General features: G+C 34.6%; 1 long non-coding RNA gene across 6 annotated transcripts in view; it reads right to left on the bottom strand.

Annotated features, from left to right (window-relative positions):
- Positions 1–13,606, bottom strand: part of LOC141410858 (uncharacterized) — a 165,106-nt gene that overhangs the window by 96,333 nt on the left and 55,167 nt on the right. For 3 of the 6 annotated variants that reach the window (XR_012435631.1, XR_012435630.1, XR_012435629.1), the window contains one exon: positions 9,869–10,294. The exons of the other annotated variants lie outside the window; for them this stretch is intronic. This is a non-coding gene — a long non-coding RNA (uncharacterized lncRNA). Of the gene's footprint in view, positions 1–9,868; positions 10,295–13,606 lie in introns of those variants that run through there. 6 annotated transcript variants of the gene reach the window in all.

Raw genomic sequence — 13,606 nt, 5'->3', positions numbered from 1 at the left:
GAGCAGAGCCAGGAAGGGAGGAGACAGACAATACATGAAGACAAACAAGCCTAAGATCTGGATGTTTATCTGCTGCAATCATTTATGTTGTCTGCCTGATTCCTGTCAGTATTTTAGTTTGTCCTGTTGATTATTAGGTAAGAAGGCATACCTTTCAGTCTCTTTTAAAAGAAGTAGCCACTATTCCACTTCCATTTCTTCTTATTTCAATATGCTGCAATTGATGAGAATACTTTGTTTGTTTTCTTACTTTAATCTGCATTTTTATATGACATGAAAATACTTTCCATAACCTCAGGAATTATGTCAGAGTAAAACTAATTATACATAAAATAATAATAACTTGGGCCTTCATTGAATGCATACTTTATGTTAGGTCTTACATTGTATGGCTAATTATGACAAAAATATTGCAAAGTCAATGTAATTCTTTTTGATTTATTAAAGAGAAACCTGAATCCCAGGTATGTTAAGGACACTTCCATAGTATCATGGTTGACAAGTTGCAAGAAAGAATTCCAACCCTGGTCAGCTAGACTGCTTCAGACATTGTTTGGTTTCTTCCATTATTCATTCTGTCTCAGAGAAATCTCATTATTTTTTCTTTCTATAGAATTCTGGGTTCTCTGGTTGCCTAAATGCTTGATAACCACATGCCTTATTGGTTAGATATCAGGGTGATATGATTGCAAAACAGAACTCTTTCTGTATGTACAACAGCAAATTGGTTAAGAACCTTTCCTAATAAGGTCAAACAGATTTATATCAAAGCCAAGTTGGTTTCCAAAATTGTGTTAAGAGAATTTTGGATTTTGAGTTCAGGATCTATTGATATGTTTCTTCTAATACCTGTATTACTAGATAAATAGATAGATAGATAGATAGATAGATAGATAGATAGATAGATAGATAAATAGATATATAGATGCAAAGAGATGTCAAGAAGTTTCGGGAGAACACAAGTTTACCGAAAACATCGTAAGTGAAGTCTTAGGAATGAAAAAATTCCATATTGGGGTTTTGATGTATATAAAACAATAATAATTAGATTTTTAGTTATCTCAGATATTAATTATATATTTCCTTTACCTCTCCTTATTATTTAAATCACTACCTCAGATTGATAGCACATTAGGTACTAGATCACTTACCTTTCCAAGGGCCAGTGATAAAATTCAATTCATATATAAAGACTTACTTTTGGACCTTCTCATATTTCATTTTTTTACTATGTTTCACATTAATGAATACTTCTTACTTCATAATACTCTGTCCTCTAATTTTCTTGGACCAGCCTTTTGTCCTCCATCTTGTGCATATTTGTCAAAATCTCCCAAAGTGTCCTCTCTCTTTCTGCTGAAAATCAGTGCCTGGCATGATTTGTACATAGTCTTTGCAGTCAAATTGCCTGGCTCTTCTACTAACTGTCTCTGTTACCTGTCAGAAAACCTCTCCTTAATAGACTTTTGTGATATAGAATATACATTAAGATTAAAAGTTTAAGTTTTGATCTGGATAATTATTGAACCTAAACAAAAGCTTTTACTCTTGCTTAAGTTTACAAAGTACACTCAGTAAGGAACAGGGATGCTTTGACATTGTGTGATAGATACACTCTTTGGATCATCTTATGAAGGGCATTGGTGTATTTGTAGATAAACAAGCCCAAAGATATGCTTCAGGGCAGGACCTGGGTTGTTCTGCTGGCTCAGTGAGGTCACAATGACTGGTTCTTTCTGCCTACATAGCTACCTATACTCAAGAATCATTCCTAGGTGACTCCATTCCTCCTGGCAGGTTTTCTGCCAGTGGCAACCTAGGTTTTGTGCTTATTCACATGGTGGGGCTTGGAGAGAAGGTCAGAAAGTAGAGAGAGAAGACAGTGAGGTCTTGAGAAGCAGTTCCTTCTCCACAACAACCAGCAGGTCTCTCCTACTGTCTCATTGGCTCATATTTCCCAAATGCCCTCATCCTTACCAAAGGATGCTATTTGCTTAATCATGTATGGAGGGGGAATGGAGTGCATAAAAATTACTGCCATACCAAACTGCTTCATTTGTAATGGTAAAAATTTCTTAGAAAATAAGAGGATTTCATAAAATAAATACATTTTGTTATTATGGAGGTTACTTCATAATCATGTGCTTGAAGTTATAAATTGAGAACTTCTCAACAGGTAGAGTGGGCAGATTTCCATTTACATGGTTATTTTTTTAACACAGTCATTTGAAGTGATTTGTGATTAGATGATCTTAATCTCTGGACTTCAGGAGAGCTAGGAAAACATAACTTGTTGATTACCTACTTCTTGGTGACTGATAATGATAGAGGCCAGCTTAAAAAACAAAACAAAATAAAATGTGCTCCAAAAAAAAAGTATTAATACCTATTGCCTCCTTTTCTTCTATATAAATCTGAAGAAATACTTTATACAATCACTCAAATTAGAAGGAAAAAGACTGTTAAATTCATTGAGGTATGCTCGTATTTATATTCCAAAATACGAGTATACCTTAATTACCTCAGGATTAACATTTTCTTTTTTTAAATTTTTTTTATTCATATGTGCATACAATGTTTGAGTAGGATTAGCATTTTCAAAAGAAACAGAGTTACTCAGACTGACTTGAAGAAGACTAGCAATATTATAAAGCTCTAGAAAAACTTTGTAGACCTTTAAACCTCTTCAAAATGGTTATGTTTCAAAGATAATTTGGATTTATAAATTAATTCTATAGGTCAATGGGGTTGTCCACAATTTTTACAGAATTATCATTAATGAATGTGAGAAATTCAGCAGGCAGAACATATTTGATTGTAGTAATCTGAGATAAACTCTTAAAAGTTAAAATTAAGTTGCCCCGAACATTTTCATGCCATCAGAAAAGAAAATTGATAGAACTGCAAATAAGGAGTAATGATGAAAATGTTATTTTATTTTGTGGAAATATCCAACCAAGTCATGAACAGATTGCTGTTAGCTATAGTCATGTTTAATATCTACATTAATCACCTGGAAATGAAAGTAAACAACATGCTAATGAAATTTGCAGATGATACTAACAGGAGTGCTGTTAGCATGAACAATGACAAGGTAGATAAATGATTTTGATGCCCCATAGATAAGCAAAAATTAACCTTTTACTTAAAAATCAGACTAATACAATGGGTATAAATTAAATTTTAAAAATTCATTCAATATGAGGAAAAGCAAGGCATAAAATGACCAGGAACAATTTTATATATATTTGCTGCCACTCTGAGTTTAGTAGTAACATAATGGAGTACTTAAAACTAATACAATACTTAAGTACTAGATGTGTTAAATTTTCATTTTACAATGAAAGGAAAATATTGTTTCTCTGTGTAGTTCTGACAAGACTGATATTTAAATATTAAAAATAATTTGGTATTAACCATTGGATCCAAATAGAAGAAAGTGGGATTAAATATGTCTGAGATGAGATGGGCAATAAAAATGATTAAGAAGTTAAGGTGATGAACTTCTAAGAAAAGATTAAAATAATTAATTGAATAATTTATAAACTATAAACTATTAAAAAAGGAGTCACAAGGGACATATGTCATAATTTGCTTGATAAAGAACAGTACAGTAAAACTCTATTTATTCAAAGCACAAGGCTTTCTTTTGAGTAATCCAGACTAAGATTATTTTGTAATTTTCATTAAAGTAACAACCACAATGATATTTTTGATGGAGAGATAAAAGAAGAGTTGTATACATTTATGTGCTATATTGTGATTTAAGTATGTTCCAAGGATCATATGAGTAAAGGAAAATGATGAAATATAAACTAGTACAATAACAATAATTGCTAAATAGCCAAATAATTGTCCAAAGGAATCATGAGAATGCATGTTGTCAATGACAGTAGTGGAAGTTTCTTCACTGGATTTTAGGTACAAAACCATCATAATTGAAGTTGTTTCTCCAAGTAAAAACCAGAAAAAAGAGTAGCATTTTGGTTTTCCACTCCTTCATTCTTTAAAAAAAAATGCTTGTTTTATTCAGTTATTGTTACAAGATGTTATACCTTATTTGGTATATTTATTTTTGGTGTACTTTTGTTTTATGTTAATCCTGCGAAATAGAGACATCAAATGGTTTCAAATAAGGCCATGTAACAGTTGTAGAAATAAGAATTTTGTCCTATATGTGTGTAGGCTGCCCACCACCCTTCATAGGAAGAACTGATTTTTAACAACAATCAAAAATAGTTTGTTATCCAAATTTGGGGCAATGAGGTTTTGATATCTTATATCTGAGTCAAAAGTAGGGCTATCAGTAAATATAAAGTTTCCAATAAGTCACTAGTGGAACATTTCTACCACATTGATTCTTCATCGTCCATCTTTAAACTCTACATGGTTTGCTTATGAGTTGTAGCTAGACAGAGGGAAACACATCTAAATTCTAGAGTAAAATGGACCTACATTTGCCCTGAGATAGAACACCTGTGTAAAAATGCAGTATTAATGTGTTTTAATGTATTTTGAAGGAAGGCAACACTCTGTCAAAAAGAAAATGAAAAAAAGGATCCAGAAAACTTCTGAATTAGTTTGCATATAACCTCTAATATTTTATGCTTTTAGGGTTAAATTTAATGACTTGCAAGATTGCCCTAATCTACCTTTGTTAGTCTTTATTGTAGTCATCTCTGGCTACTCTTTAGGAACACATTCACACACACACACACACACACACACACACACACACACCCCACATCATTATTTCTCCACAACAATAAAAGCTGTATTTCCCAAGTATCCAACATGTTATGTGTGTTTAGAAAGCTTTTTTCCCAATTACTCATCTAGGAAACTTCTGATGATCATTCAAGGGGCAGATCAATTGTCAACTCCTATGTCAAACCTCTCAGCACCTTTTCTTAAAGTATTTCTGTGCCTTTTATTTTGTCTTTTCATTAACACATATTATTAATAGGGTTCACTTTAATATTTCCATACATGCATACATCAATTATGCCCATCCATCTTCTTTCTACCAGGAATCCCTTTTCCCCAGTGCCTTTCCAAGTTCCTAAAAATCCCTCTTAATTTCTTTCTATCCCTCCTCTTCCTATTCTTCCTCATATCTAAGTGATCACCATCCCATTCAGTACTTGGTTTTTGGTATTTTTTATATTTATTATAGCTTTTATTATAATTTAAGGTACATTTTTAGGTTAAAAACCTATTATTTGCTATTGTTCTATAAAGAGATGTTGAGTTTTATTGAACATTTTATGCAACTATTGAGATGATGTTTTTACCTTTTGTTTCTTTATCCATTTATTCATATGTGCATACATTGGGTCATTTCTTCCCCTTTTCCCCTGCCCCCTCCCTCCCCACCTCCCTTGTTTGTGATGTTCTCCAGTTTCATCAATATTGTTGCAAATGACAGAATGTCATTCTTTTATGGCTGAGTAGTATTCCATTCTGTGAATAAACCACACTATCCTTCATCCACTGAAGGGCATCTGAGTTGGTTCCATATTGTGGCTACTGTGAATAGCGCTTCCACTGTATCTTTATGCTATAAAGATTTCATCTCTTTGTGGTATGTACCCAATAGAATTGCCATGTCATATGGTAGTCCTCTTTTTAGTTTTTTGAGGAAATTTCATATTGTATTCTGTAATGACTCTACTAATTTTCATTCTTACCAACAGTGTATAAGAGTTCTCACCCACGTCTCAGCACTCTTGCTAGCATATAATATTTCTTATCATTTTGATGACAGCCATTTTGTCTGGGGTAAGATGATAGCTCATTGTGGCTTAGATTTGCCTTTCTCTGGTGATTATTGAAATTGAGCATTTTTCATGTATTTTTATCTTCTTTTCAAAAGTGTCTATTTAGTTCTTCAGCCTTTTTTAAATTGGATTTTATTGCTGTTTATCTTTTTGAGTTTTTTATATATTTTGGATGTGTATCCCTTGTTGGGTGTACCATTTGCAAATATTTTATCCTGTTCTGTAGGTTGTCACTTTTTTCCTTTACTGTGCAGAAGCTTCTTAGTTTAATGCAATCCTATTTGTCTATTTTTACTTTTGTTGTCAGAGTTTTGGGGGTCCTTTCTAAAAAAATCTTTGCCTATACCAATGTCTTGTATATCCTCCATTTTCTATAGTAATTTCATGATTTCGGATTTAAGATTTAATGCCATCTTTTTTTTTAACTGTCTTTTCTGCTCACTCAGAATCAGTCACTATTTCCTTTGTGACCCCACAATAATACATACATCATCACACTGCTAAAAACAGCACCTGCTACAACTTCAACTGCAGGTGTCATTTACTATTTACCTAACATGTACCATACAGTATGGCAGGTATTTTTGATATAGCCTTTATCTTTATAGTAACACCTGAAAATAGGAATTGTTTTCTCTGAATAACTTCAGACTCAAAAAAAGTGAGCAGTGTGCCCAAAGTCTTGACAACTGACAGAACCCCACTCTGCTTTTCTTCTCAACTGATCACTTTGCTTCTTCTGTATGTCTCAAGTATTGCTCTTAGAATTGTTTTCAGTAATTTTTGTTTATGTCAAGAATTTTATTATTGTCTTTAAAAACCAGGCACTAGGTCTATATTGTTTGCCTTCAGAGCCTGAGTTTTGACTCATGACTTGAATGACTTTGAGCAATTATTTAGCCCCTCTGTGTGTGTTATTATAACATGAGGATAAGATTCCTCAGAAAGCAGGCTTAAGAATTAAATGAGTTAATAAATAAAACAAGTATAAGTATTTCCTATCTGTCAGCTATGGTGATTGTTTATGTATCTTTCTTATCTCGATTGTGAACTCCTTGAAGGCAGAAGTCATGTTCCATTGATATTTTTATCTCCTGTAGCTATCACAATGTCCTGCAAATGCCAGTTACTTGTGACATAGAATTACAAAAGTAGATTTATGCCAATAGTGAGTTTGAGTGTGGGGGAAGGAGGAACAGAGGGGCAAGGAGAGAGTCATGTATATTACACCAATATTTGGTTACTATGAGTCACATATTCCTGACAGGAGAAAAAGAAAGAACCTGTCAGCCATGGTGGACTCCAGCAATCCATAATTGCACTCTTCCAGCTGGGAAGCTACGATATGTGCTGTAGAACCAATTTCCCCTTGAAAAAGGGACTGAACAGATAGTGAAAACTCTGCAGACCAAAGAAGGCATGCTAAGGTGTCAGGAGCTGCTCACCAGCAGCTGCTACTGATCCCCAGCCCCATAGCCCAGACCTGCCAACTCTGCTTCTTCATGCTGGGCCTAGGCTTGCAGTATAGAGTTGGCTCCTGTTATAGGCAATGGCAAAAAAAAAAAAAAAAAATCCCATGAGGTTGTGTCTCCTTCAGTGGTTAAAGCTGACGGACACCATGATGAGCTCTGCTCTCCTGCTTGCTATTGTTCTGACCCTTTCTGTCCAGGATTTCAAACTTCTCTCATCCTTAACCCTTCTAAACTCACCCATACTCTGACTTCCTTCTGCCCTGTTTTCTGTCCTTTTATCTTGTGGCTGACTTCTGAACACATTGACACAGGATATTTATCTTTGTCTTGTTTCATGCTTGATGGAATTTCCTAGTCTTAACCCTGCTTCTAACCCTGCAGCACTGGTGACCATCATAGTTCTGAGGAGGTGAATCTGTACTTCTTTTCAAGTTATGAATTCTCCTTACAATTTTTTCTTTTAAAACAAGCTTTGTAGAATAACAGATGACAGTCCTGTGACAGGCCTGGGCTCTGTCAAGCCTGCCTTATAACCTTAGGTATGTCACTTATCTGTATAAACCTCAATTTCTTTATCTTTATAATGAAGCACAGAATGAATATTTCTTTGTGGAAATGTTATTTTTAAAATATTTAACTAATTGATGAGTGAAATAAATTAGTGCTAATATTCAATAAAGACAGCATGGTACTGGCAAAAAGACAGATATGAAGACCAGTGGAACAGAATAGAAGACACAGATGTGAATCCACAAGGCTACACCAACCTGATTTTTGATGAAGGCATGAAAAAACATGATGGAGAAAAGATAGTCTCTTCAACAAATGTTTCTGAGAAAACTGGATATCTGCCTGCAGAAAACTGAAACTAGATTCATGTCTTTCACCATGTAACAGTATCAATTCAAAGTGGATTAAGGACCTCAATATAAGACCTGAAACTTTGAAGCTAGTGCAGGAAAGAGTAGGGAATACACTGGAATTAATTGGCATAGGTAATGAACCCCCTCAATAGAACTTAAATGGCTCAGCAACTAAGACAAAAAATTAACAAATAAGACTAGAGAAATTGAAAAGCTTCTGTACAACAAAAGAAATAATCTCTAAGTTGAAAAGCTGCCTCTGGAATGGGAGAAAATCTTTGCCAGCTATACATCTGACAAGGAATTAATAACCAGAATATACAGAGAGCTCAAAAAGCTAAACTCCCCAAAAATCAATGACCAAAGAAGAAATGGGCAAATGAACTGAACAGAGCTTATTCAAAGGAAAAAGTCCAAATGGCTAAAAAACACATAAAGAAATGCTCAACATCCCTAGCCATAAAGGAAGTGCAAATCAAAATCACATTAATAATCCACTTCACTCCTGTCAGAATGGCTACCATCAAGAATACAAACAACAAATGTTGGTGAGAATATGGGACCTCATACAAGGCTGGTGGGAATGTAAAGTAGTGCAACCACTATGGAAAACATATGGAGGATCCTCAAAAAACTAAAAATAGATCTTCCAAATGATCCAGCAATTTTACTCCTCAAGATATACTTGGAGGAATGTAAATCAGGTTACAATAAAGGTACCTGTAGACCCATGTATATTGCAGTATTATTTGCAATAGCTAAGCTATGGAAATAGCCAAGATGCCCCACTACTGATGAGTGGACTAAGAAAATGTATTTATACACAATGGAAATTTATCCAGCCACAAAGAAGCATGAAATTTTGTTGTTTGCAAGCAAATGGACGGAGCTGGAGAACATCATCTTCAGTGATATTTGTGGCCAAAAAGCCATATGTTTTCTCTCGTATGTGGATTATAGACCAATACAAATACAAGCAATATTATGAAAAACAGATCATGCTAAGGGAAGGTCACATACAAGAGAGGGAGGGTAAAAGAAGTTAAAAAGTTGAACATGTTTGATATACTCTCTACACAAGAATGAGTATAGAATTTTTAAACTGGTTGAAGCCACCATAAGAAAGGGACTAAAGTAGAATGAAGAAAAATAGATGAGATGAACCAATTTGAACTTTAATACATATATACATGGAAGTACCACAAGGAAACTCCTTATGTAGCTATCTTAAATAAGCAAAAATGTCATTTTTTTTTCTTTTTACAAAATCGGAGGAGGGTGGAACAGGTCCTACTGGGAGGAGAGTGGGTTGGTACTAGTGGATTGAGGGAGGAGGTGGAAAAAAGGTGTAAGAGGGTAAATACTGTGTGTAGATGTATGTAAATTAAAAATGATACCTGTTGAAAATATTTCAAGAATGGGAAGAGGGGGAGATAAAAGAGAATGGTGGAGAGGGTGAATTCAAATATGATATATTGTAAGAACTTTTGTACATGCCACAATGTACTCCCACCCAGCAAAATAAAAAAGAAAAATATTAGTGCTAGTGTTATTATTATTAAAAACAGATCTACAGATTATTGGTATTAAAATGAATCAAAGCTAAATATGAGGTTCAATACAAAGTTATCATTATTGTCAAATTATCTTATTTTAGACATAGAAATGACCTTAAATTTCCAAATTATGAGTCAAAAAGCAAGATTCATAGTTTGCCACTAAGTAATTAAAAGAAAAATCCTCATTTCCACATCCCAAATGAGATTTCTTTTTTGGACTAGATTGAACACTTGTAATTTTTTTTTTAACACAAGGTCTCATTATGTACCCCAGGCTAGCCTGAAACTCACAATCTTCCTGTCTCAGTTTCCTGAGTGGTAGGATTACAGGCATGTACAACCATGCCCAGTAAACAAGTTTGTAATTTTGAATGTCTTCATTCAAATTATTTGCATCTCTACCCATCCATCCTTTCAGGAAATATTTATTGAACACTACCTGTTGTGTGCCAACTTCCTTCTGAATCCTGAGGATTTACAAAACATTTGTCATCTTTGTCTTCATGATCTGTCATTCTACTTTCTTCTACTGCTTCTCATATCATTCTATGCTTCTGTTTCTGCCATGATAAATTGCACTCATATCCATTCTGCATGTCAGAAGTAACACTTTTGGAGAGCTATAAGCAACAGCAAATTTTGAAGAATAGTCTGATTAGTAGAATTGGATGTCATTGACAACCCAGTTTTGCTTATCAAAATATCACTTAGAAACCTTTAGGAAGGACTTTCATGTCTACCTTGGGGACTGTCCTTTTTCTTTTTCTGTTTGTCCTATTTTGTTTTTAGATTCTTCTCTCTTAGCACAGGTAGGTACACATATGAACCTTGAACAAATGTAGGAACATGAAAAATGTGTGCATTTTAATAGACTGCCCAATTATACTTGAGCAATGGCTATATTTTATACAATTTTTGGAATCTCACCAGTTGGTAGGTACTCAATACATGTATTGATAATAACTACAAAGGGTCAACGAATAATTAGAAGCTTTTCTGCAAAAATGGTTAATGACTCCTTAACAGCTAAAACTGTCAGTCATTTGCATTTCACGTTTATTTCTATCTAGGATGAGTATGCTTTGGAATTAGTCAGCAGGTGGAGTAAGTACTGCCTGTCTGGCAGCTGATAGTAATCAATGAAATTAAAGAGGAGTTGTCTCTTTCAGCATTTATACCTTAAAATGCCCCATTTATGACAATGCCATGAACATCCAGAAAGCTTTTTGACATCTTAAGAACTCTAGCTATTTGGAAGCTAAAAATATTCAAAGTAAAAAGGATGGGAACCTAGATGGAAATTTGAGTTCTATGGAAGCCATTTCATCAGGAAGCTGTTGGAATATTGGAAAGAAGAAAGATTCCCAAATCACTTCTGAGTAGTCCTGTTTGATATGGTGCTGGGTGACAAGTACTAACAATAATGGTGACTCTTGTCCAGCACAAAGCACAGCTATTTCCTCAGCAGACTATGCCTAGCATTGGCATAGCACTTCTTCCAATCTTCCTCATAACACTGGGAAGTAGATCATATTTTACTCATAGTATAAATGAGCACAGTGACACTTGGAGAGACCGAGTGTTTGCTCACTATTACTTGATCAGTTTCCAATAAAGTATAAGCTGAGACTTGTTTAAAACTCATGCTTTCCGAAAAAAATTCCTGTTCTATCTTTATCAAATCAAAAAAGCTTCAGTACATCTGATGCATTCCTTTTCATAATCTAATCAGGAAGGGAATCTTAACACATAGGAAATGAGAAGATATGCATTGGCTAGAGTAATTAGAGAAGGGCGTATAAAGTTCTTGAAATGAGCCTTGAGACATAGAGAGAATTGGTACCAGCTAAAGGGCAAAGTATAGGATATTCACACTGAAAGTTCAGAAAGAGCAAATGTGTGTATACACTGGAATGCTATTCACGGACCCCGTGGATTACTTGTTGGACTGAGTAAAACCATTCCAAAGAAAGATAAATGAGAAACACAATAATTTGATTTTTTCATTAACTTCAAGAAAAACTCCAAATAGCATTAATTCAATAATTTTCTGGTCTCAGACCGTTAAAGATTGACTATGACTGGTCTTGGACTTGATAATCTTAGCATAATGAAGACTAAATTATTGGACAATTGTTTAGGAATTTTGAAATGATTTCTTGGGAATTCCCCATATCTCACTAGGTAAAACTTGTTTACTAAATGCTCTTCCACTGAGCCATATACTCAATCTATAAGTTTCTTGGTCTTGCAAAGAAAAATCAATTTATGAATCAGCTGCTCCTCCTAAACACAAAACTATTTAGGCACCTAATTTTCTTCCTGTTTTCATACCTTCCCAGCTTCATCTTTCCATCTAGCTATTCTAGCTGAAAATCTTGGCATTCTCCTTGATTTTTTTTTCTTATAGACCATATCCAAAACCTCAACAGGTTCTGTTGTTTTTACTAAAAATACATTCATAATCAGATCACTTTTCATCATTAACACTGGAACCACTTTCACCACTGGTATTAATTCAATAGTTTCCTAAATAGTCTCTCTGCTCTTACATTTTTCAGTCTGTTGGTAGCAAAGGAGCTAGAGTGATTCCGTTCAAGGGAAGGTTAGTTTATTTCACTCATATGCTAAAACCTGTTAATTACTTCTGATTTCATTCAGAGTAAATGCCTAATTAAGTCCACTGGCCAATGTATCCCTATATGACCTGTACCTCATTACCACTGTGATCTCATTTTCTACCACTTGCTCCTTGAATTGCTTTACTTTCAACAGATAACCAGGTCACTATTAGGAACTTTATACTTGCTGTGCCTGTACCTGGAATTCTCTTTCTTCAACATCTTTTGGCTCCCTTCCTCATATCCATTGGATCTTTACTAAAATCTTCTCACTAAAGTCTTGTCTGGTGGTGCTTTCCAAACTTATATCCTATCACATAAATTTTTTACTTCCTTCTTGGGCTTTTCTTCTTTTCTGCACTTACCACATCTAACATACTATATATTTTGTGAGATATTTGTTATCTGAGCCCCTGATGAGAATGCAAAGCACAGAGAGGGTATATTTGTCTACTTTGTTCACTGTTTTATACCTAGTGCTTAGTAATGTACCTGGGACATTAAATGAAAGATACTTCATAAATATTTGTCCAGAAAGTGGGTCAATGACTTTGTAGAAAGGTATGGTAGATTAATTACACTGACATCCCACATGATTAATAGTCTCCTGGAAACACTTTAAAGGTAGGCTGTGTTTTCTGAAGTGATTGCAACAATATCTCCTAAGAAGCAGAGGAGGCCTATAATTGTTTAACCTAATCAACTAATAGGATCAAAATAAAACCAAGGGTCTGGAGCTACAACCCTTTGCTAACACCTCAAAAATATTTTTTAGATAGGGGTCTTCCCTATGTTGTTAAGGCTGGCCTTGAACCAATCTTCCTGCCTCAGCTTCCCAAATAGCTGGGATTACAGACATGCTCCCCTATTAAAACCTCAGAAGGATCAACAGTGATACTTTGTAGACCTTTCGAAATGAATAAATGTCTAAGTACATAAAGTCATGCCTCCAAAACCTTTTCTGTAAAAAAGTTAGGACTACAGAGACTCTTACAGGCACCATTCCATAGCAGCTTGACAAGGAGCCTCTTTAGTTTACTCACTATCAGAATTAGAGAGAACTGGAGGAACTAAACTCGAGGAATCACCCCCCAAGGAGCCTCAGCCACACTTGACCTGATTTACATAATGAGTCATTGGACTTCAAGCTGATGCCTTAATAAAGGTTTGGGGGAAAGGAGATGAGTGTGTTTGACATATAGAAAGAATGTGAATTGATGTGGCTAGAATCCCAGATGACAGCATATTTTATTTTTCTAAGACAACTATAACAATATTTCTGATCCCATGGAATCACATGTGGTTTGACTT

Source organism: Castor canadensis, chromosome 9, assembly GCF_047511655.1.
Source record: "Castor canadensis chromosome 9, mCasCan1.hap1v2, whole genome shotgun sequence".
Taxonomy (NCBI): Eukaryota; Metazoa; Chordata; class Mammalia; order Rodentia; family Castoridae; genus Castor; species Castor canadensis.
Note: the sequence above shows the minus strand (reverse complement) of the source record. Positions and strands in the feature narration are given on the sequence as shown.